Source organism: Macaca mulatta, chromosome 13 (genome assembly GCF_049350105.2).
Source record: "Macaca mulatta isolate MMU2019108-1 chromosome 13, T2T-MMU8v2.0, whole genome shotgun sequence".
Taxonomy (NCBI): Eukaryota; Metazoa; Chordata; class Mammalia; order Primates; family Cercopithecidae; genus Macaca; species Macaca mulatta.
Genome location: NC_133418.1, coordinates 81670505 through 81694366, shown reverse-complemented (window position 1 = coordinate 81694366; position 23862 = coordinate 81670505). Strand labels below are relative to the sequence as shown.

Genomic DNA, 23862 nt, shown 5'->3' with positions numbered 1-23862 from the left:
GTCTTGAACTCCTGACCTCAGGTGATCCACCCGCCTCAGCATCCCAAAGTGTTGGGATTACAGGTATGAGCCACCACACCCAGCCCTTCCTCTATATTTTTTATCATCTTTAGATTACTTTAAATACCTAATATAATGGAAATAGTATGTACATAGGTGTTACAGTATATAAGTGTACATACTATATTGTTCAGGGAATAATGACAAGAAAAAAGTCTATGTATTCAGTACAGACACAACTTTTTTTCAAAAACTTTTTTTTTTTTTTGAGACAGGGTCTCCTTCTGTCTCCCAGGGTGGAGTACAGTGGCGTGATCTTGGCTCACTGCAGCCTCTGCCTCCCTGACTCAAGTAATCCTTCCATCTCAGCCTACTACAGGTATGTGCCACCATACCCAGCTAATTTATTTTTGTATTTTTAGTAGAGATGGGGTTTCACCATGTTGCCCAGGCTGATCTTGAACTCCTGGGCTCGAGCGATCTGCCTGCCTCGGCCTCCTCATATTTTTTCAATTTTTTTTTTTTCTTTTTTTTAGACAGTCTCACTCTGTCGCCCAGGCTGGAGTGCAGTGGCGCAATGTCAGCTCACTGCAACCTCTGCCTCCTGGGTTCAAGCGATTCTCCTGCCTCAGCCTCCCAAGTAGCTGGAATTACAGGCGAGCACCATCACATCCAGATAATTTTTGTAGTTTTAGTAGAGATGAGGTTTCACCATGTTGATCAGGCTGGTCTTGAACTCCTGGCCCCAAGCAATCTGCCTGCCTCAGCTTCCCAAAGTGCTGGGATTACAGGCATGAGCCACCACGCCCGGCCCTCAAATGTTTTTGATAGCAGTTGGTTGAATCCACAGATGAGGAACCCACAGACATTGAGGACCAATTATATAAAAACTCAGAGACTGAGGCAGAGATTTTGCTTCCTAATCTGAGCACCTGTTGAGGTTGTTAAGGTCATCAGTGTCAGGGTTAGGCAGACTCAGGTGTGAATTCTGACCCTGTCCCTTTCTGGTTTTCTGATCTTATTCAGGTTGTTTAATTCTTCTGTAACAATTTCTTTGTAGGCAAAATGAGGATAATACCCATCCCTGGACTGTTTTGTTAACCAATACATTGCCTGGCATATAGAAAAGGGTGAAAAAGGCCAGGCGCGGTGGCTTACACATGTAATCCCAGCATTTCGGGAGGCCAAGGCGGGTGGATCACCTGAGGTCAGGAGTTCAAGACCAGCCTGGCCAACATGATGAAATCCCATCTCTACTAAAAATACAAAAAAATTAGCTAGGTGTGGTGGTGCATGCTTGTAATCCCAGCTACTCAGGAGGCTGAGGCAGGAGAATCATTTGAACCTGGGAGGCAGAGGTTGCAGTGAGCCAAGATGGTGCAACTGCACTCTAGCCTGGTAACAGAGCAAGGCTCCCTCTCAAAAAAAAAAAATTTTTAATTTAAAAAAAGAGAGAAGAGAAAAGGGTGAAAAAATATTTTAAGCATGTGGAACCATGTGACCCAACTTGGCTATCTCCTCCTGCAATGCCACCCTCCTCTTCTTCCTGAGTCCATCTCTCTCCTCCCAGTTCAATCCTCAGTCCCCAGCTCTAGGCTCTCCCCTCTTAGATCCCTCCTACCCCTTACCCACAGCACTCCTTGTCTGGGCTTCCCCACCTAGCAGCTAGACAGGGTGTCCCTTCCACATTTCAGACAAGGCAACGAGATTCCTCCATGGCTGCCCATGCCTCAGAATCACTGCTCATCAAGTCCAGATGTGTCCACACTCCAGGCCCCACTTCCTTGCCATCCCCATGAATACTGACTTCTTTGTACTTACTGGTCAGGGTTCTTGGTTGCAAGCAACAGAGAACTAACTCACGGACTTCTCGGGCGGGCTGGAGAGCCAGGCTCACAGCAACCAGGGAGGGCTGGACGGCAGCCAGAACCCCAGTCCAAATCACACCTTGAAGCCAGACCAGGGAGGACAACTGAGTAACCAACCTGAGGACTGGCCCTGTGGCCCCACTGCGCCTGACACCTCCCTCCTGCTGCCGCTGCTGCCTCCACTTGTGGCAAATGCACTCCATCTCCACTTGTTGGTATCCTCTGCTTAAGAGTCAGGGTTGCCAAATGTGTGTGTCTGATTGGCTGAGCCAGGTCACAAGCCTGCAGCAGCTGCAAGGGAGGCTGGGAAAGTGAGGCCTGGTGCCTAGAGTCTGCCTCCTAGGGAGACTTACAAGGCCAGGAAGGTTCCAGACAGAGGCCAGAGAGTCTGGAAAACATAAAGGTGGGCCAGGCACTCCCAGCACTTTGGGAGGCTGAGGCGAGAGTATCACCTGAGGTCAGGAGTTCGAGATCAGCCTGGCCAACATGGTGAAAACTGTCTCTACTAAAAATACAAAAAATAGCTGGGCGTGGTGGCACACACCTGTAGTCCCAGCTACTTGGGAGGCTGAGGCAGGAGAATGACTTGAACCCAGGAGATGGAAGTTGCAGTGGGCCAAGGTCGTGCCACTACACTCCAGCCTGGGCCAAAGAGTGAGACGCCCTCCAAAAAAAAAAAAAAGATAAAGGTACCCTCTGCTAGGTGAGAAACCATTTGTTCCTGGGGCAAGGCCTGTGTCTGCCTCTCCCAGCCCCCACCCCAGCATTAGGAGTGGCTGCGCTCTCAACAGGGCACAGGAAACCCTCCTGAGGTGAGGGGTCCCACCCAGAATTAGAGACCACAGGAGCTGGAGTGGCCACGTCGGGGCATCTCCACACAGTTTTTATTTTGTCAAGTAAGAATATCAGAGAAATAATAAACCATTTTTTTTTTCTTTTTTGAGACAGGATCTCACTCCATTACCCAGGCTGGAGTGCAGTGGTGCAATCTCAGCTCACTGCAACCTCCGCCTCTTAAGGCTCAAGCAATCTTCCCACCTCAGCCTCCCAAGTAGCTGGGACTACAGGTGCACGACACCATGGCTGGCTAATTTATTTATTTATTTATTTTGTTGCCCAGGCTAGTCTCGAATTCCTGGCCTCAAGTGATCCTCCTCCCTCAGCCTGCCAAAGTGCTGGGACTGCAGGCATGAGCCTAGGCTAACAAATCACTTTCTCCTGGCACCATCATTTCATCAAAAAAGAGACAAGAGACATCGTAAACACCAATAAAAATAAAAGGAGAGGACAGCAGGTTTTAGAATAAAGCATCATCCTTTAAGCTAGATACATGTTAGCTTTAAGAAAAAACTCATTATATTGCTCTGAATTTCCAGGACTTTTCAGGACTTTCACTGGAAACCTGTGAAAAGATCATGACACAGCTGAACTTGCATATGGGCTGTGGATTAGATAATAGTATTGTATCAATGCTGAGTTTCCCGGTGTCTACCGTGCAGGAGTTATGTAAGTCTTGCACTGTAAAAGAGCATCCTTGTTCTTAGGAAATACACCCTGAAGTATTTAGAGGTAAAAGGGCACGATGTCTGCAACTTACTCTTAATTGGGAAATTTCGGGAAAAAATTACACATTCACACATACACATTCACACACATAAACATATGTAAAGAAAAATAAAGTAAAAGGGGTAAAATGAAAACAATTAGATATCTGCAAAAAAGTTATAGTAGAGTCTTTGTAGTATTGTTGCAAATTTTTGGTAAATTTGAAATTATGTCAGAATTAAGTTACCCAAAAAAAGTTAGCAGCGAGTTAACGATGAGTCTCAGGGTTGGTTTTCCCTTGGTACATTACCTATTTTGGAAGTGTTTGAATTTTTATGAGCATGTATGAGGTATGATGTTTGTAGTCACAAAGAAAGACAAAAATTACAAAAATTAAAGTGAAAAAGAAAAGGCCATGAAAGACTCAGTCTAGCTTTTTTTTTTTTTTTTTTTTTTGAGAAGTAGTCTCACTCTGTTGCCCAGGCTGGAGTGCAATGGCATGGTCTCGGCTCACTGCAACCTCTGCCACCCAGGTTCAAGTGATTCTCCCGCTTCAAAGGCACCTGCCACCACACCTGGCTAATTTTTGTATTTTTAGTAGAGATGGGGTTTCACTATGTTGGCCAGGCTGGTCTCAAACTCCTGACCTCAGGTGATCCACCCGCCTCGGCCTCCTAAAGTTGTGGGATTACAGGCGTGAGCCCCCGCGCCCGGACCAGTCTAGCATTCGACCCTTGCTGATCTGGCCTAAGTTCCCATTCTACAGAAAATGAAACTGAGGCCCAGGCAGGGCTTGCGGCTTCCTCAATGGCACACAGTAAGTGTCGTCAGTGAGGAGTTGGCCAGGGCTGCTCTCAGCACAATTCCTTCCATGCTAGGATGCTGCCCATGAAGCAGAGTGTGGGTCTCAAGGGTAAGGAGGGCCAGGCAGGACTGGACAGGACGTTGAGACTTGTCCCCTCGAGAATGCCAGGTCCCATAGGGATGCATTTCTTTGACATTTTACCCCAACACATTCCCTTCAAGCCAAGGAGGATGATCAAGAATTGCTCCATACACGTTTACCTATTTCTCATATGGGGAAACTGAGGCCCTGAGAGGTTATGGGACTTTCCTGAGATCGTACTGTAAGCCAATTCCAGGCTGTAAAGTCGAGGGATAGCGTAATTGGCCAGATCTGGCTAAGTTGCCTCAAGTCCAAGTTAGAAAGGAACAAAGGAAAGGGCCGTAAGAACAGGAGGGAAAAGGGAGGGGAAAACCTACAGGGTCAGAGTTGGGAGATCCCGGTTCCCTGAGCCCTTTCACTCTTCATGTGGATTAAGTTCACTTAGTTTAGAAGAGGAAGAAACAGTGTTTTGCAGATGCATCATGTCCCACAGCTTCAGGAGGAATCGCTCCCATGACAGTCTAGGAAAATAGTGCCTCCTGGAGTTGTGCAGTGGACAGTCTGTACAGCTATCCATGGCAGCTCTGAGAAAGTCATCTGTTGTTGTTTCTGGGGGGATGTTCAGGTAGGAAAGGGGAGTAATTAATTCACTGTCGCCTAAATTAACCAGTGACTGATTCCATCAGTTCGATCAATCACTATTTATTGCCATAGATGGTATGCCAGGTACCACTCTAGGGACTGAGACTCCTCAGGCTTGACATACACTGAAGGGAAGAGCTGCAGATAGGGGCAGGGGAGAAAGGAAGGCCTCCCAGAACAAAAACCCACAAACCACCCCCTACCATTCCTCCTTCCCCTTGGTTCAGCCTTCTCCATTCTTCAGGCCTCCTAGGAAAAGCCCTCCCGACTCCTCCGGGCCCCTCCTCCCACAGTTGCATAGAACATCAGGTTCTCTGCCCTTTCTGTGTCTCCTCCACCAGGTGGTGGGAGCTTCTTGGGCTCCAGGATGCAGTGCAGTTCTTCTTCTTATTATTATTTTATTTGTATTATCATTATTATCATTATTTGAGACAAAGTCTCGCTCTGTCTCCCAGGCTGGAGTACAGTGCCTCCTGGGTTCAAGCAATTCTCCTGCCTCAGCCTCACAAGTAGCTGGGATTACAGGTGCCCACCACCACACCTGGCTAATTTTTGTACTTTTAGTAGAGATGGGGTTTTGCCCTATTGGCCAGGTTGGCCTTGAACTCCTGATCTCAGGTGATCTGCCCACCTTGGCCTCCCAAAGTGCTGGGATTACAGGCGTGAGCCACTGCACCCGGCCTTATTTTTTTTTTTAAGGACAGGGTCAAGGTCTGTCACCCATGCTGGAGTATAATGGCGTAATCATGGTTCACTGCAGCCTCAAACTTCTAGGCTTAAGCAATCCTCCTGTCAGCCTCCTGAGTAGCTGGGACTACAGGTATGTGACACCATACCTGACTAATTTTTTTATTTTTTGTAGAGATGGGGGTCTTGCTGCGTTGCCCAGGCTGGTCTCGAACTTCTGGCCTTGAGCGATCCTCCTGCCTCAGCTTCCCAAATTACTGGGATTGCAGGCATGAGCCACCACACCTGGCCTGCAGTGGAGTTCCTTCCCCAACCAAGCACCTAAAATTCATTCATTCATTCATTTAGTCATTCATTCATTCATCGTTTGTTTTACTTCTTTTATTCCACAGGCATTTGTCTATTTGTTTGCTAACTAGATTTTTTTAAATAAAAAAGAGATATGCACTTATAATTAAAAATAAAATTAGGCTGGGCGCAGTGGCTCACGCCTGTAATCCCAGCACTTTGGGAGGTGGAGGCTGGCAGATTACCTGAGGGCAGGAGTTCGATACCAGCCTGGCCAATGTGGTGAAATCCCGTCTCTACTAAAAATACAAAAACTAGCTGGGCATGGTGGCGCACATCTATAATCCCAGCTACTCAGGAGGCTGAGGCAGGACAATCGCTTGAACCCAGGAGGCAGAGGTTACGGTGAGCCGAGATCACGCCACTGTACTCCAGACTGGGTGACAGAGCAAGACTCCATCTAAAAAAAATTTAAAAATTTTAAAATTAAATTAAACAGAGCAAGTAAACAGTTTCCCTCTCAGAAACAACTATTCTTCTCAATTTCCGAGTCTCCTTCCAAATATTTTGAGGCAGTTCCTAGTATATAACTATAAAGAAACATAAACATATGTGTGTGGTGTGTATTGTTTTCCTTTTTTCACAAAAGAAAGCATACATTACACATAGTTCTGCACCTTGAATTGTTTTCACTTAATTCTGTATTGAGGTATTTGTTCCGTATCAATACGTGCACACCTTCTTTCACGGTTGTGGACTCTTCCAGAGCGTGATGTCTTGCCATCTGTGTCAGTCGTCTGTCAGTTAATATCTAGTCTGTTTCCAGGTTTTCACAGCAATGAAAATCTTTCTATGTGCATCTTTGTACATCTGTGAATGTATCTGGAGCCCAGCTTCCTTGAAGTGTAATTGACGGTGCAAAGGAATGAGCAATTTGCATTTTGATAGATATCATCCAATAGTCCTCCAAAAAGTTGCACTCAATTGTACAAAAAATCACTATTTGATCTCTACCAATCTGAGATATGAAAAAAACAGTATCTCATTTTAATTTGCATTATTTATGATGAGCGATGTCAGGTTTTTTTTTTTCATGTTTCCAAATCATTTGTATTTCTCTCTCCCTCTCTTACTTCTCTTCAACAATATTCAAGGAGCCACTCTGGGCCAGGCTGTTCATTCTTTAAGTTGCATAGGCAGTGTCTGGGGCCTATGGAAATTTTATGGTCCTGCAAAAAGGTTTGAGATTTGAAGGGTGGGAGAGGATGTATTGGTTTTGATTTTTTTTTTTTTTTTTTTTTTTTGAGACAGAGTCTCACTCTGTTGTCCAGGCTGGAGTTCAGTGGCGTTATCTCTGCTCACTGCAAACTCCACCTCCCAGGTAATAGTGATTCTCCTGCCTCAGCCTCCTGAGTAGCTGGGATGACAGGTGCGCACCACCACGCCTGGCTAATTTTTGTATTTTTAGTAGAGACAGGTTTTCATGTTGGCCAGGCTGGTCTCGAACTCCTGACCTCAAGAGATCCACTCACCTCAGCCTCCTAAAATGCTGAGATTACAGACGTGACCACCGCACCTGGCCCAAAATATTTTTTAAAAACCAGAAAATGAAAATGAAAATTATGTCATTTAATGTCTATAAACCATAATCATGTGATAACTTCATTAATTGGAAAGCCTAGAAATCATGAACATTTCATTACATTTTAAAGCTGTTGGTTGGTTTAGATGTTCTCATTTCAAAGAAGTCTCAAGTATGCATGATGCTTTTTAAGAAATTAGAATCAATCTTTTTTTTTTTTTTTTTTTTTGGATGGAGTTTTGCTCTTGTTGCCCAGGCTGGAGTGCAATGGCACAATCTCAGCTCACTGCAACCTCCGCCTCCCGGGTTCGAGTGATTCTCCTGCCTCAGCCTCCCAAGTAGCTGGAATTACAGGTGTGTGCCACCACGCCCAGCTAATTTTTTGTGTTGTTAGTAGAGACGGGGTTTTTCCATGTTGGTCAGGCTGGTCTCGAACTCCTGACCTCAGGTGATCAGCCTGCCTTGGCCTCCCAAAGTGCTGGGATTACAGGTGTGAGCCACTATGCCTGGTCCAGAGAGCTTTCTGTCCACAAACAAGCCAACCTTTCAACAAAAGTAGGAGACAGTGAAGGAGATCAGCTCTAAGTCTCGTGCTAGCCAAGAACCCCTGACTTCCCTCCCAACCCCCAAGTGTCACAGAGAAGAAACCCTCTTGCGCGTCACCTCCCAGCCCCAGCCTAGTGGCTCAGCACTGGACATCGGCATTTGGGGAAAGCTGGTGCAGGGAAGGATGGGTGCACATGATGCTCTCTGTGGTCTTAGGACCAGTCTGGGTTGAAGGTGAGGGAGGAGGCAGATAGAGATAGGGAGGAAAAGGAACAAATTGCCCCCAAATGACAACTTGAAACTGCAGAACAAAACGTTTTTCTCTTTCATACCCTCTCCGTCTTTTAAAGGGAAGTAGAGCTCATTTCTTGAAAGGGACCATCTGGGGGTCTAAGTCACAAGTGTGAAGGTTTTAAGACTGGGAGGTGACTAATTCAGCACCTACCACCTCCTCCCTGTCTGCTTTCCCTCCCATCTGAAACTCAGAAGGGAAAGGGCAGAGAGGACCAAAGGTTATCCCACCACCTGCCAGCGGGAAATGGTATCAGAACCACGCGCGTGTGTGTGTATGTGTGTGTTTCCGTGTGTCTGTGTGTGTGTGTCTGTGCATGTGTGTCGGTGTGTGTGTATGTCTATATGTGTGTATCTGTGTGTCTGTGTGTGTGTGTGTGTGTGTCTGTGTATGTGTGTTGGTGTGTGTCTGTGTGTGTCTGCATGTGTGTATCTGTGTGTCTATGTGTGTATGTATGTGTGTCTGTGTGTCTGAGTGTGTCTGTGTCTGTCTGTGTGTGCATCTGTGTGTGTGTGTCTGTGTGTGTCCGTGTGTGTGTCTGTGTGTGTGTCTGTGTGTGTATGTGTATATGTGGGGGGACACGTGTGCACATGCATGCGTGTGCATATGCATTATCCCTCTCCCCTAATAGTCTGTATCCCCAATCCTTAGCACAGGGCTTGGTACTGGGTTACATTCAGAAAAGATCTATGAAATGCGGCTGAACTGCATGCCACACTGCAGTCAGGTGAGCCTGCTTTGGAATCCCACTTGTGCTCTTTACTAGCTGTGTGACCTGGGGCAAGTTGCTGCCCTCTTCTGAGCTCAGTTTCTTTGTTTCTAAAAAACAAACAAACAAAAATGCATACGAAAACCTAGCCTGTGGGGACATTCTGCAGATTGAATGAAATGAAGTGGGTAAGGTGCCTCAACTTGGGGCAGTAGGGCAGCGAGAGTAGAGGCCACGGGCCACGGGCAGAGCAGGAGTAGTGTCTGCCTGGGTGAGAGGGTGCTTGTGGGGAGGAGGAGAGGGAGGCAGTGCAGGCAAGGCTGCCTGCTGGACAGAGGACTTGGAGCTGCCCTGGGAAGCGTCTGTAGGAAGCTGTTGTAGGATCTATAGCAGGGGAGGGACCAGAGGATGGGAGGTGGCTGGGATCCCCTGGTTGCCACCATCTTTCATGGCTACAGCCTGGACCCCACATGTACTTATTGCTCCCTCCTCCCTCTGTGCGCCCACACCTCAGTCCAGGGAGTGCACAGAAGGACGAGGAACCAATAAAACACATTTTAAAAAATAAGTCACTATTATTACTTTAATTTGGCTTCTAGGTACCTTCTTATTCAAGACACAGTTGTGGCTGGGCTCAGTGGCTCACACCTGTAATCCCAGCACTTTGGGAGGCTGAGGCAGGTGGATCACTTGAGGTCAGGAGTTTGAGACCAGCCTGGCCAACTTGGCGAAACCTTGTCTCTACTAAAAATACAAAAATTAGCTGGGTGTGGTGGCGTGGCCTATAGTCCTAGCTACTCCGGAGGCTGAGGCAGAAGAATCATTGGAACCCAGGAAGCGGAGGTTGCAGTGAGCTGAGATTGCACCACTGCTCTCCAACCTGGGCGACACAGCAAGACGGTCTTAAAAAAAAAAAAAAAAAAAAAGACAATTGCATTTCACAGTGAAAACCACAAAACCTCTCCAATGTATTCACACACATTTAGAGCAGAATTTGATTCCAACACTCTAATCAATGAACATCTAGCAAAGTGTGGCGAATATTACTGATGCATTCCCATTACTATGGGAAAATGCTAAAGTAACAGTCTGAATAGTTTCGTGTGTCCTAAGTTTTCTGAACCAATACTTTATTTAATTAAAAGCAAAACTTACATTTTCTTTTCCTTTTTTTTTTTTTTGATACAGAGTCTCACTCTGTCATCCAGGCTAGGTGCAGTGGCAAGATCTTGGCTCACTGCAACCTCTGCCTCCTGGGTTCAAGCAATTCTCCTGCCACAGCCTCCCTAGTAGCTGGGATTACAGGCGCCTGCCATCATGCCCTGCTGATTTTTGTAGTTTTAGTAGAGACGGGGTTTCACCATGTTGGTCAGGCTGATCTCAAACTCCTGACCTCAGTTGACCCTCCCCGGCCTCCCAAAGTGCTGGAATTACAGGTGTGTGGCACCTCGCCCAGCCAAAACTTACATTTTCAAAAGAAGTTTGCCTCTCCAAAAAAAACAGATTGGATAGCTTCTAAACTATATTAAATAAGACCAAATAAAGATTGTAATTATTATAAAACAAAAGTCAGTAATCCAGGGAAACATCACCTCCACGAATGTCGAGCCCATTCAGGTGTTGCTTGTAGAATCCTAAAGAGTGAGGTCTCTGGTTCCTGTGAACAATGTTCACAGTCCACAACCTTCAAGGACACAGCTCAGCTCCCACCAAGGGACCACGGCTGGGAGGAGAGCAGCAGAGCATGATCCCAAGGCCGCAGGACAGCTAAGTGCTCTCCAGAACCTGGACAGGAAGCCATGCTCTTTGCCCTCCTCACTGGGCGATGTGGATGCATCTGAGCTGTGGCTTTCTCCCTTCTAGTGGAATAACAATTGCTGACCTCACAGGGTCGTTGTGAGGATTAAAGGAGAGCGTACACGCAAATCACTTAGCATCATGCCTGCTAACAGATCAACGCATGACTGTTATTAACTCGGAGTAGTGATGAGGGCGAGAGAAGATAAGGTAAATGGGACACACAGTAGAGAGAGTAAGGGAGTGTCAGAGGCGGTGGGGGTGACACCCAGGCAGCCCCAGCTTCTACCTACCCGGACTATCCACTTGCAGCCAGGGAAGAAGACCCCATGGATGGAGGGGGTGACGGAGGGGCTCAGATGTTTGATAAGATGGGAGGTCATCCTTGATCTACTTCCCTCCTCCCCTCTCACCTCCAGCCCTGCCTGGCCCACTTCCCAGGGTGATCAGGCGGGGCACCGTGGGCCAGCAGAGCCCTGGAGGGTTCCAGAGCTGTGCCTCACACACAGGGGCTATGCTGGGAGGCAGGAGGTAGGGCTGCAGGTGTGAGGCAAGGGAGCTGGGATTCCTGATCGATCAGCAGGGCCCCAGGCACACCCCACCCTCGTTACCTGGGGGCCAGAGGCTGCTCCATTTGAAGTGTGGGCTCTCTCTGCAGATAGGCCAGCCGGGCCCTCCCCAGAGGCTAGGCACCTGAGCAGGTGTGGGGTAGGGATGGTGGGGGGCGGGGATTTGCAGGTTGTCACTTCTTAAAATAGAGCCCCGCAGCCTGGGAGTCAGCCAGGTGTGATTGCCACGCAGCCTCCCAAACTGACTGATAGGCACATTTCAACTCTGGGCCTGCACAGACACATAAACTCCTTGGCACAGACCCCAGGGGACACTCTTATCCACCAAAGACAGACACTTGAGTCTGTACACCCATGTCCTGACTTAGACCCGGCCCTATTCATGTACGGGCCCCTTCTCCACAGGGTCTCACCCCCCTCACACTCACTCACACTCCCTGACACTCACAGGCCCTGCAGCCTCCTAGGTCTCCCTGGCTGGGACATCTGCCTCCTGCGGGCGGAGGCCATTGGTTTTTCCACTGCTATCTCTCCAGTGCCTGTAACGGTGTCTGGCACATGCCAGTGCTCAGGAAATGTTTGTTCTGTAAATGAATACCACACACACTTGCACACACACACGGAGACACACATGCCATGATTAATTACACCACCCTCACCCCTCCCCACCCTGGTGCTCTGAGTTCTCTGAGGCCCTGGAGGGAGCGGCACCTGGTGGTCTGTCCCTCTCTGACCAGGTCAGCCCCTTGCACCCATTGTCCAGCCAAGGGAGGGTAGGAGGTGGCCCAGGGAAGCAGAGCTTTGGGAAGCAGCAGCTTTGAACCCATGTTTGGAAGGTGAGTGGGGATCCTGGTTTTCTACAGGAAGGACCTCCCGCGGGGGCCACAGCAACATGCTGGAACTCTGAGTGGGAAAATGTCTAGCTGGGTCCATGTCATGGGTAATCTCTTTTGGGAGAAAGGCCGGGTTTCCCACAGGCTGAACCCGGCTGTGACAGATTGAGACATATGAATAGAGCATGCGGTGGCCGCAGAGCCCATGGATGGGTGGTCAGGCAGTCCTCCCTGGAGGAGAGGAACCTTGTCCAGGTGAGAGACAAGAGGACCATCTGGGAACAGAGCTGGAAGGGGAAACTGAAGCTGTTGGTGTGATTATTCCAGGACTGGCAAGGCCGCGTCGGATCTGTTTTAGGAGTTCACGACACCCTCTGGAGTGAGGCGGAGGCTCGCCGGGCAGGCTCACTCACTAGGGATTGGGCAGGCCCAAGCTGCAGCCACAGGGGCTATTGGGGGGCCAGAGTGAAGCCCCTGATCATAGCCTGCATTGGACGACTCGAGAATGAGGTGCCTGGGGGAACAGGCAGGTGGCGGAGAGGACCAGAGACAGACAGGTGGCCAATGGGAGACCAAATGGATAGACTAACAGATGGACTGAAAGATGGAGGAGGATGGATGGACAAACAGATAGACTAACAGATGGACAGAAAGGCAGAGGAGGACAGACAGACAAATGGATAGACGGACAGACAAATGGACAGACTAACAGATGGACTGAAAGATGGATGAGGACAGATGGACAAATGAATAGACTAACAGACAGACCGAAAGGCGGAGGAGGACAGACGGACAAATGGATAGACTAACAGACAGGCTGAAAGGCAGAGGAGGACAGACGGACAAATGGATAGACTAACACATGGGCTGAAAGGCAGAGGAGGACGGACAGACAAATGGAAAGGCAGAAATGGGTGGATGAAGGAATGGACATTTGGAGTGGGGGTGGATGGGGGCTGGAGAGGCAGGGAAAGAGGGCTACTGGACCTCTATCCCCACAGTCACCCTCAGGAGCCTTAAGAACCAACTACTCCCACTCCAGACCTCCCACCCCTGCACATCCCCAGGCCAGGCTCCAGGGAAGCCAACGCCTGCTTGACCTGGTGCCCAGAGACGCACCTTCCAGCCAGGTATGATCCTGCTGCTGTTACTACTGCAAGCCCAGATGTGGAATCACCTCCAGGTGTTCTCACCAGAGCAGCTGTGCCTAGGATGGGATTGGGGCAGGCTGTATCTATGGACTAACACTCGTCAGCCCTCCAGCACCTGGGGAGTGCCCCAATCACGGCAGACACTGCACCATGCACACACACACACACACACACACACACACACACAGTGGCTGAACCACAGCCCACAGACACTCGCTGACACACACAAATGGGCACGGTCACAAATGCCCAGATACCAGGCCCCAGATGCCACAGAGATGCAATGCTGCACAACTCCACAATGACCCAATCATGTGGTCTGCACTGTATAGGGTAACCTGGACCCTCAGACCCACCCAGCACTCGTGCTGCCATTAACTAGCCAAGGTTCACTGAACAGCTCCTGGACCAGGCCTTGTGGGATGGCAGGAAAGCCACCTTCAATCTCTGGATATTTGAAGTTGCACCTTCAAGGGCTCCTTCCAGAAGATGCTGGACCCCTGAGCCTGCCTCGCAGGGCCCTTCCTCATCTCAGCCCCAGCCCTGCCTCCTGCCCTGCCCTCCTCCCATCTGCCCTCCCTTTGGCCACATTTCCCACCTTGGGCAGGCTTTCCCTTTCCACTGTGCCTTGGCGCACACAATGCCTGTAGCCAGGAACCCCTTTCTCAGTGCAATGATCCAATCCTTCAAGACAGAGATCTCTGTGTACCTCCACTTTAATGGTGTGACATGCAATAGGGCCTCCAAAAATGTATGTTGACTGACTGACTGACTTTCTGGATGAAATCATTAGAAGTATAAGTTAGCTCAGAATTAGTGCCAGACGGACTGGCCTGGACTTGCTGCTATGGGTTCTAGTCAGAGCAGGAAAGTGCCCGTGGGCTGGAAGATTTTGAGCCCCCATAAGCACACATATGTGACTATAGCCCCCCTGGAGTAAGTCCTGCACCCTCGTACCCTCCATATGCCATGGAAAACACGTGCCACTGCCCCGTGCCAGGCCTGGCCACACAGCGAGGGCTGTGGGAGGGTCTCAACCACGGTTAGGGGCTCCCAATCTCCTGTTCCCTCTACCCACTGACACCTAAGGAAGCCCCAGTCTCCTTTCTAGGATGTTCTTTGGGGCTGGGGAGTGTCAGGGCAGGCCCTCTGCCAACTCAGCAGGCCGGGGGACTTTGGATGTGCTGACACTGGCTGCCCTGCCACACCCTGTGTGGGCCCAATAGGCCAGAGCTCTGACCAGCCTGGGCCTGGGCCTGGCAATAACCGATTGACTGACATGGAATTTCATTCCTTCAGCAAGGACCAATCATACCTGCATAGAGTTGACATGGAGTAAGGCCCATTTCTAAACACTTCATTCATATTTGCTCATTTCATTCTTGTAATGACCCTGTGACGTAGATACAGTACTGATGCCCATTTCACAGTTGTGGAAACTGAGGCACAGAGACAGATAAACTGACTTCCCACCATCAAAGCAGTTAGGAGTAGACAGTTATGGTCCACACCCAGGTTATTGGGCTCTGGAGTCTGCACTTACTTTCCTTTTTTTTTTTTTCCCTGAAATGGAGTCTCACTCTGTCACCCAGGCTGGGGTGCAATAGTGTGATCTTGGCTAACTGCAACCTCCGCCTCCCGGGTTCAAGTGATTCTTGGGCCTCAGCCTCCTGAGTAGCTGGGATTACAGGCACCCGCCATCATGCCTGGCTAATGTTTGTATTTTTCTAGAGACAGAGTTTCACTATGTTGGCCAGGCTAGTCTTGAACTCCTGACTTCAGGTGATCTGCCTGCCTCAGCCTCCCAAAGTGCTGGGATTACAGGTGTGAGCCACCACCCAGCCTGGAGTCTGCACTTTCAACCACTACACTCTACCATGTCTCTTCTTTAACATTTTTTTACAAATAACAACAAAAAAAGTGAGGCTGGGCATGGTGGTTCTTGTTTATAATCCCAGCACTTTGGGAGGCCAAGTTGGGAGCATCATTTGAGGTGAAGAATTTGAGACCAGCCTGGGCAACATGGCGAGATTCCCGTCTCTACAGAAAATTCACAACTGTGATCCCAGCTGAGGTGGGAGAATCACTTGAGCCCAGGAGGTTGAGGCTGCAGTGAGCTGCATTCACGCCCCTGCACTCCAGCCTGGGTGACAGAGTGAGACCCTGTCTCAAAAAAGAAAAAGATCCTGGCTAACACGGTGAAACCCCGTATCTACTAAAAAATACAAAAGCTAGCCAGGCGAGGTGGCAGACGCCTGTAGTCCCAGCTACTCGGGAGGCTGAGGCAGGAGAATGGCGTGAACCCGGGAGGCGGAGCTTGCAGTGAGCTGAGATCCGGCCACTGCACTCCAGTCTGGGCGACAAAGCGAGACTCTGTCTCAACAAAAAAAAAGAAAAAAGAAAAAAGAAAAAGAAAAAGTAATATTACTTGCACCAAGCAACCTTTGGCATTGGGGGCATGGACATGTGACATTCCAGGTCCCTTCCAGCCCTGTGTCTCACTTGCACACACACGCTACCTGCCTCATCCTGATGTTGCCAGGTGCACCCCTGTGACCTCCCGGTTCCTCCACAGCCAGGCATTGGCTCGTGGGAACTCGGTGCTCTCGGGTTTGGGTCCCAGTGGATTCTGGAACATCCCACCCCACGCCTGTCCTTCCCTGCCACCCCTGCTCCGCCCCAGGCCAGCATTCCTGGAAAGCTGAAAGGCACTTTGTTCAGGGCAGATGTTTCCACACTGCTTCTATAGCTGGAACTGGGCTAGGCAGAGAGGGGGTCCACCCACAGCCCCACGGGGACTGCATCTTGAGAACAGAAAACTTGGAGTGGCCCTGGGGGATCAGTGCTGTTCCCATTCTCTGTGGCAGGGGCCTTGGCAGGTGCAAGACCCAGAGTGTCCCCCCACAACCTGAGAGGGCTGCTTCTGGACACAGAGAGCTCAGGCCTCAAGTGCATCTTTTCATCGGCCTTCCGGTGTTCACTACGCTCCTAGTGACGGAGTTCACTACGCTCCTAGGCATGTGCTGGGTGCGGGGCGAGCCCCAGATGGCTCCCCGACAAGAGGTGCAGGCACAGCCTCTCCATGAGCCATCAGGGACTCGGGATTGCATCAAATCCCCAAAGACTTTCTTGGGCCCACACTGGCCATCAACCTGGGATTCACCTCCCAGGCCTCCACCAGCTGCTGAGCAGAGCGGAGGTGGGGAGGCAAGAGCATGTCCTATCCTGCCTCCTGGCCCCCAGCCCCAGTAACACAGACCTGGGGTGCCTATTGTCTCAATAGCAGAAATCGCCCTCCCCTCCGACCCCGGGCCCCCTGCAGCCCTGCTCCCCACCGCCGGGCTTAATGCGTGACCCGCCACTCAGCAGGTGATGACCTGCTCCTCCTTGGCTGGCCCTTCCAGCTCCTCCTCCTCACCCATCCTGACTCAGAGGCCTATCAGCTGCCACTGCCCCTTGGGTGGGAAGGAGCTATCAGGATGCCAGGGCCTGAGGGGCTGGCCATGCCCTCACTCCTTACTGACCTGACCTTTAGCAGGTCCTCTATGCATTCTCTGATCCAGAAACGCCACATGTACACGCATGCATGTGCACACACACACAAACACCCACACACTCACACCCAGCTGCTCTATGACCTGATGAAACAGTCTGGGTGCAGGGTTAAGGCAGGCCAGGGAGGAGAATTAGACTGAGCAAAAACAGGGCATGTGCTGGGCAGCCTCCTGCTCTCCCACAGAGGCCCCTGTACCTCCTAGTACTGGAGGGCAATGCAGCCCGGCCTGGGAAATAGACCTGCACTGCTTGCTCCCTCCCCAGAACGGGCATGAATTCTGGCTGCCCCTTGGTACTGGCCTCCGACCTTCTAGTTCTCTCCCTTTCTTTCTCTCTCTCTCTCTTACACACACCCCTCTAGATTCCTCTCCTGCAACTCCTCAAAATTTCTCACCCACCCTCACCCCACAGAAGGAGCATCAAAGCCCCACACAGCCTCGGGCTCTCTCAACACCTAGGAGTTGAGATCAGGCCCTTGTGGCCCAGTCCTGGGGACTTCTCCCTACCAGGGTTGTCCCTGTTGGGTCCACGCCCCTTTGGCTAGACTTCTGATCACTCTGGCGTCCACCCCGCAGCTTCACCACGCCTGCTCTTGCCTGCAACACACAGAGGTTGGCAGTGGCTCTGCACTGCTCCCAGCACCCTGGATGGCCCAGGGCTGTGGCATTTCGTTTTCTTTCATTTTTCGCCTTCATGTCTGTGCTGTTCACTGTGCCTGAAATGCCTTCCCCACTAACCCTCCTGCCCATTGCATCAGTGGCCCACATGTCAGCACCTAGCACTTAGCACCAGTGAGGCTGTGTCCTATCCTCCTGATGAGGCCGATGAAAAAAGTCCCATTAATTATACCCACTGTTGGCCGGGCGCGATGGCTCTTACCTGTAATCCCAGCACTTTGGGAGGCCGAGGCAGGAGGATCGCTTGAGTTCAGGAGTTCAAGACCAGCCTGGGCAACATGGCGAATTCCATCTCTACAAACAATGCAAAAATTAGCTGGGTGTGGTGGTGTGCACCTGTAGTCCCAGCTACTTGGGGGGCTGAGGTGGGAGAATCGCTGGAGCCCTGAAGGTGGAGATTGCTGTGAGCTGAGATCATGCCCCTGCACTCCAGCCTGGGCAACTGAGGGACCCTGTCTCAAAAAAAAAAAAAGAAAAAAAGAAATGATACCATTGTTCAGAGGAGGAAGCTGAGCTGACAGAGGTCAAGGAAGATGCATTTCTACCCACCTTTCAAGATTCACTTCGGGCACCACCTTCCTCAGACTCTTCCCTCTTCCTCTTCACCACCCTACTATGCCTGCCCCCTGTCCCAGGCAGGAGAAACTGCTCCCAGCTTAGAGCCACTGCCCCTTGTAGTGACTTCTGTTTGAGGCTGAGACCTCAGCCCCCAGGTCCTGATTTGTGCCCTCCTCCCTCGGTCTTGGGGCCTGTGAGAGCGGGCCCTGGGGCTGAGTCACTGCCTGGCCTTGCCTGCCCAGCCCTAAACCAGGCAAGCTTCGGTGCAGGTGACCCTGCTGCCCAGAGAAGTGGGTGGCAGGAAGGATGGTCAGGCCCTCCTCCCTTTTCTCCTCCCTCCTACTCACCCATCTCCTGGCCACTTTCCTCCCTGTCTTGTCTTTTCTTTTTTTTTTTGAGATGGAGTCTCACTCTGTCGCCCAGGCTGGAGTGCAGTGGCACAATCTCAGCTCACTGCAAGCTCTGCCTCCCGGGTTCAAAAGATTCTCCTGCCTCAGCCTCCCGAGTAGCTGGGACTGCAGGCATGTGCCACCATGCCCAGGTAATTTTTGTATTTTTAGTAGAGAAGGGGTTTCACCATATTAGCCAGGATGGTCTCGATCTCCTGACCTCGTGATCCACCTGCCTCAGCCTCCCAAAGTGCTGGGATTACATGGTTGAGTCACCGCGCCCGGCCCCTCCTTGTCTTTTCATGTCTACTTCTCTCTCTGCCCAACCCCGTCTACACCCTTCCTGCCAGTTCCCAGGAAAAGTGGCTTGGACTTTGCTGATGGGAAGCAGAATCTGGGCTAAAACCAGGACAGGAGCGGGACTGATGCCTCCAGCAACTCCCCCAGCTCGAAGGAGGCCCAGCCTGGACCACATCGCCAGGAGCCCTGGCTCAGCACTGGGGGTTACCTATGGGCGGCCATTTCAACGTGTGTGTGTGTGTGTGTGTGTGTGTGGTGGGCAGGACGGGGGAGGTGTATATTGATGAGGGAGGGGAAATGGACCACTGAGCCCCAGCCCCAACACCGCATTTATTTACTGGTTACCGAGTGAAAAATAGACCCTGAGTGCCCCTAGAGAGGTGCAGAAAGGGAGAGGGATTCCAGGACCCCTGGGAGCTAGCGGTGCCTCAGGGCCTCCACATGACCTCCCTCTCCCTGCGGGGTGGGCCTGTGATTCTGTCGAGTGTCACACACACCCCTGTGTTGCTGGGCGGCACCAGGGCAATGTTTTGTGCACTTCGCAGATTGCAGTGTTGTGTCGCAGAAGAGCATGGACTTTAAACCTAGATGGGATCCCAGCAAGGGATGACTGCACACCTGCCCCACTCTGGCCTCCATTTTACAGACAGGGATACTGTGGCTCAGGGACAAATGACCAGCTCAAGGGCATGCAGAACCAGGCTGGACTCAGGTCCCTTGGCTCCCAACTCTTTTTTTTTTTTTTTTGAGATAGAGTCTTGCTCTGTCGCCCAGGCTGGAGTGCAATGGCCCAATGTTGGCTCACTGCAACCTCCGCCTTCCAGGTTCAAGCGATTCTCCTGCCTCAGCCTCCCGAGTAGCTGGGACTACAGGTTCCCACCACCACACCTGGCTAATTTTTCTATTTTTAGTAGAGACACGGTTTCTCCGTGTTAGTCAGGCTGGTCTCAAACTCCTGACCTCGGGAGATCCGCCCGCCTTGACCTCCCAAAGTGCTGGGATTACAGGCATGAGCCACCACACCTGGCCCCAAGTCAGGATTCTTTCCACTGCATTATATGGCGCCCATCACATTGGATTCTGTTTTATTCCATCTTGTTTCATGTTATGTTATATAATGCAGGCAGAGGGGTGGGAGGTAGTGGTTGGAGGTGGAAAAGTGGCCAGAAGATGAAAAAACAAAAAAGCAGTAGGCTAAGGTCCAGGCAATGAGCCCACATCCTCCCCTACCTGAGAGTTCTCCCCCATCAGGTGTAGGGGGCGGGGCTCGCCCGGCACCCAGTGCCCTAATTAGCTCCTGTTGACAGTTTCTGGTTGATGTGTTATCACCTTGGGCCTGCTTATCTTTATCAGAGCCAAAGGTTGATTGGGGCATTCTGGCCAGAGCTCAAAGCAACTCCACTCCAATTTCACAGGGCATTTACGACTACTGTGAATAATAACCCTCTTTCCTCAAGATAGCAGCCTGATCCATTCAAGACCTTCCCCGCAGAGTCCTTGGTGTGATCCTCACCACACTCACCAGGAAGACAGCACAGAGTCCTTCTCCCACTGGCCGAGGAGAAGAGCGATGCCCAGCCCCAGGGTGAGCTGGCCCGGGACCCAGGTCTCCTGAGCCCTGTCCTCAGCACCCAGCCGCAATGCCCCAAGCTCTGGAACCTGACAAAGTGAGACTTCCCTACCAGGGCCATGGTCCCTGCTTCTCCAGCCTTGCTCGCTGGGACCAAGGTTCCCAGGCCTTATCAACCAAGGAGGTAGAATATTAATCTGGCCATCTATGCCCCAGCCCTGACCCGCATAGCCCAGCCGCCATCACCCAGGTGGTGGGAGTATCTGTGCATCGGGACAGAATGAGGTGGGGCTATGTAAGGGGCCCCTGTGAGGGCAGGGCCCTGCACGTAGACTTTGTGGCCGCTGGAGGGGCTCACCCTAGGTCTTTTCCCGACATCAGCCTCGGAGCCAGGTCTTTAGGTTCTCACCAGCTCCCCTCTGAGCCCCAGGGGAGATACCTTGTCTGAGAAGTGACACAAACCCTTCCTGACCCTGATATTCCTACCTGGACCCCCTTGGGGGCAGTGGCCAGAGGATTTGTCACTGTCCAAGCGGACCTGGGTCCTACTCCCAGCTCGGCCATCATCTCCATCCTTGGTACTCCAGGCAAGCCACTGCATGCACAGACCTCAACTGCATCTCCTGTAAAATGGGAGTAGACTTTGATCTGTCCCAGAATACCCTCCTTCCCTGGAGATGTGGCACCTGAGTCTGGGTGGCGACCCCTTCCCATCTGCATAGATACACCTCGAATAGGATCCAGGCCCCTGGATGTCACTCGTTTGTGTTTTACACTTCACTGACCTCACTTATGGCCACCTAAACCCCTTAGCTCCTGGGCCAAGTCTTCAGGAACTCCAAGGGAGATGGAGATGCCTTGCAAGGATGTCTTCGGAGACCTCAATCGGGACAGTCCCTGCCTGGCAGTTGTGTGTGTGTGTGTGTGTGTGTGTGTGTGTGTGTGTATACGTCCACCCTCCCGAGGCATTGTCTACAGGGGACATTGTCCGGAGGGCTGGGCGGTTGCCTTTATGGCCAGGCATAAAAGGTAATCATTGACCACATCAATGCCGCCCTGCACGTCAGTGCCCGCCCAGGCTCGACCCTGCCAGGCCCTAGATTACTTTACAGTCACATAAAAGGAGCCTCCAGACTGGCCCCTGGGGACTTTGGCCCTCAAGGGGGAGTGGGAGGGGAGCCGTTCCCCGGAGACAGGCTTTTCTTCTAATATTTACTTGACCAGAGAAGAGCCCCTGCCTTTTATCAAACACCACTGGGATGTCTCAGCCCAGCCTGCCTAAGTCACAGAGTCCCTGTCACCTGGTGCAGCTCCTCTTCCCCTCTCTCCTCTGCCTCTCCTGTCAGGACCCTCCAGCAGCTTGGACGCACCAAACAAGGCTCTGCCCAGGCTGGAACTCAGACACATCTGAGAGGCACCGATGTGTCTGAGTTTTATCCAAGCTTTATCTTACCGAGGCCCCATAACCTCATGAGGTAGGCACCAAGATAATTCCCATTTTACAGGCAGGAAAACTTGAGCTCAGAGAGGCTGAGTGACTTGCACAAGTCACACAGCCGGTAAACAACCAACTTCAACAACTCGTGTGATCTGCACAGCAGTGGTTTCCAGACCTGTTTGATTATGTTCTGCTATCAGGAAGAAACAACTCTTGGCACACACCTTCAGGATAATTCTGCTTCCACAAATCATATACACGTGTGGCTGAAATCTGTGTATTAAATATTAGCAAATATCTGCACTCCTATTTTCATCCCATCATTCAAACCAGGTCATTCAAACAGAGCACACTCCCCAAGTCTCCTTTCTAGCCGGTCCATCTCAACAAAGAGACAAGGGGGGAATTGCGCTGAGCTCAGGAGGAAAAGTAGGCCTCAGGCAGGCGGATATATTTAGGAAAGGGCATTCCAAACACAAGGAACAACTTGAGCAAAACTAAAAAAGCAGGAAATGGGCTGGGCTGGACATGGTGGCTCACGCCTGTACTCCTGGCACTTTAGGAGGCTGAGGCAGGAGGATCACTTGGGCCCAGGAGTTTGAGATCAGCCTGGGCAATATAGTGAGACCCCATCACTACAAAAAAAATAAAAAAATTAGCCGAGTGGGCTGGCATATGCCTGTAGTCCCAGCTACTGGGGAAGCTGAGGTGGGAGGACGACTTGAGTCCAGGAGGCTGAGGCTGTAGTGAGAAGTAATCACGTGACTGTACTCCAGCCTGGGCAAAAGAGAGAGACACTCTCTTGGGAAAAAAAGAATTTGATGCAAACAACAGCAACAACAAAAACCAGTAATACACTCATCATAGATATTGTAGATCCGACAGGAGGGGAGAATTGGAGAACGACCTGATTCAATATCCGGCACACAGCAGGGGCCCAGTACATGGCAGTTGCTCTCATTATTAGAACGCTCCATTCTCCCTGCTCTGCCTGAAGAAACCGAACTCACCCTTCGATATCTAGTATCTCTAGTTCAGACTTCACTTTTGAGGACCTCAATAAACATATTATCCCCTCCCCTGGGCTTGCCTAGCTCTGGACTCATAGTGGTAATATAGCACTGAGCACATCACACGATGGTTACTTGCATACATGTCTGTCCCCCGAACCACCCACCACTGCTGTGCTCCTATACTATTATACATACTTAGTGGACCTGGAAAACTTCCTGTGACCTGGTTCAAAATGGCAGAAAAAGAGAAATAACATTAGAAAAGAAGGGAAAAAGGAGGAAGAAGCAACAGCGTATTTCCAGGCACTTTGCTCTTCACTTGTGTTATTTAGTGAATAATCTCATCACTAGATAATCTCTTCAACCCTATAAGGTAGGTGTATCAGGCAGGAGAGGCTAGTATATGCTGCAGTAACAAACACCCCAATGTTTTGGGGGTTTGGTTTGGTTTGGTTTTAGAGACAGGGTCTCCCTTGGTCGTCCAGGCTGCAGTCTGGAACTCCTGGCCTCGAACAATTCTCCTGCCTCTCGAGCAGCTGGGACTACAGTCTGCGCCACCAAACCAGTCTAATTTTTTTTAAATTTTTTGTAGAGACAGGGTTTTCTTATGTGGCCTGGAACACACAAATCCTAGGCTGCTCTCAAACTCCTGGGCTCAAGTAATCCACCTGCCTACGCCTCCCAAAGTGCTGGGATTACAGGCATGAGCCACTCGGCCTGGCCCATCCCAATGTTTTGGTGGCTTAAAACAGCAAAGATGTATTACTGTCATGGCAAATGAGCGTTGCAGATGACTTGGAGGACCCTGAGCTCTGCTGTGCTAGCCCGGAGACCCGGGCTTAAGGAAGCTTCATATCAACGGCATTGTGGATGACCATATGGTGGCAAGAAGGGGCTATGGGGATTCACACATTTGCTCTTATTGCTGCTACCTGGAGGGGAGATGTGTCCATTCTACTCACATTTC

General features: G+C 50.7%; 1 protein-coding gene across 2 annotated transcripts in view; it reads right to left on the bottom strand.

Moving 5' to 3' along the window:
- Positions 1 to 18459, bottom strand: part of LOC106992921 (uncharacterized) — a 72830-nt gene extending 54371 nt beyond the window's left edge. Inside the window, exons 1-2 of one of the 2 annotated variants that reach the window (XR_013402807.1) lie at positions 18177 to 18459; positions 17830 to 18079 (exon numbers count right to left, since the gene is read on the bottom strand). The gene's annotated coding sequence lies outside the window, so the exon portion shown is untranslated. The remainder of the gene's footprint in view (positions 1 to 17829; positions 18080 to 18176) is intronic. The other variant, XR_013402809.1, reaches the window with a different exon arrangement.
- Positions 18460 to 23862: the final 5403 nt, after the last annotated feature.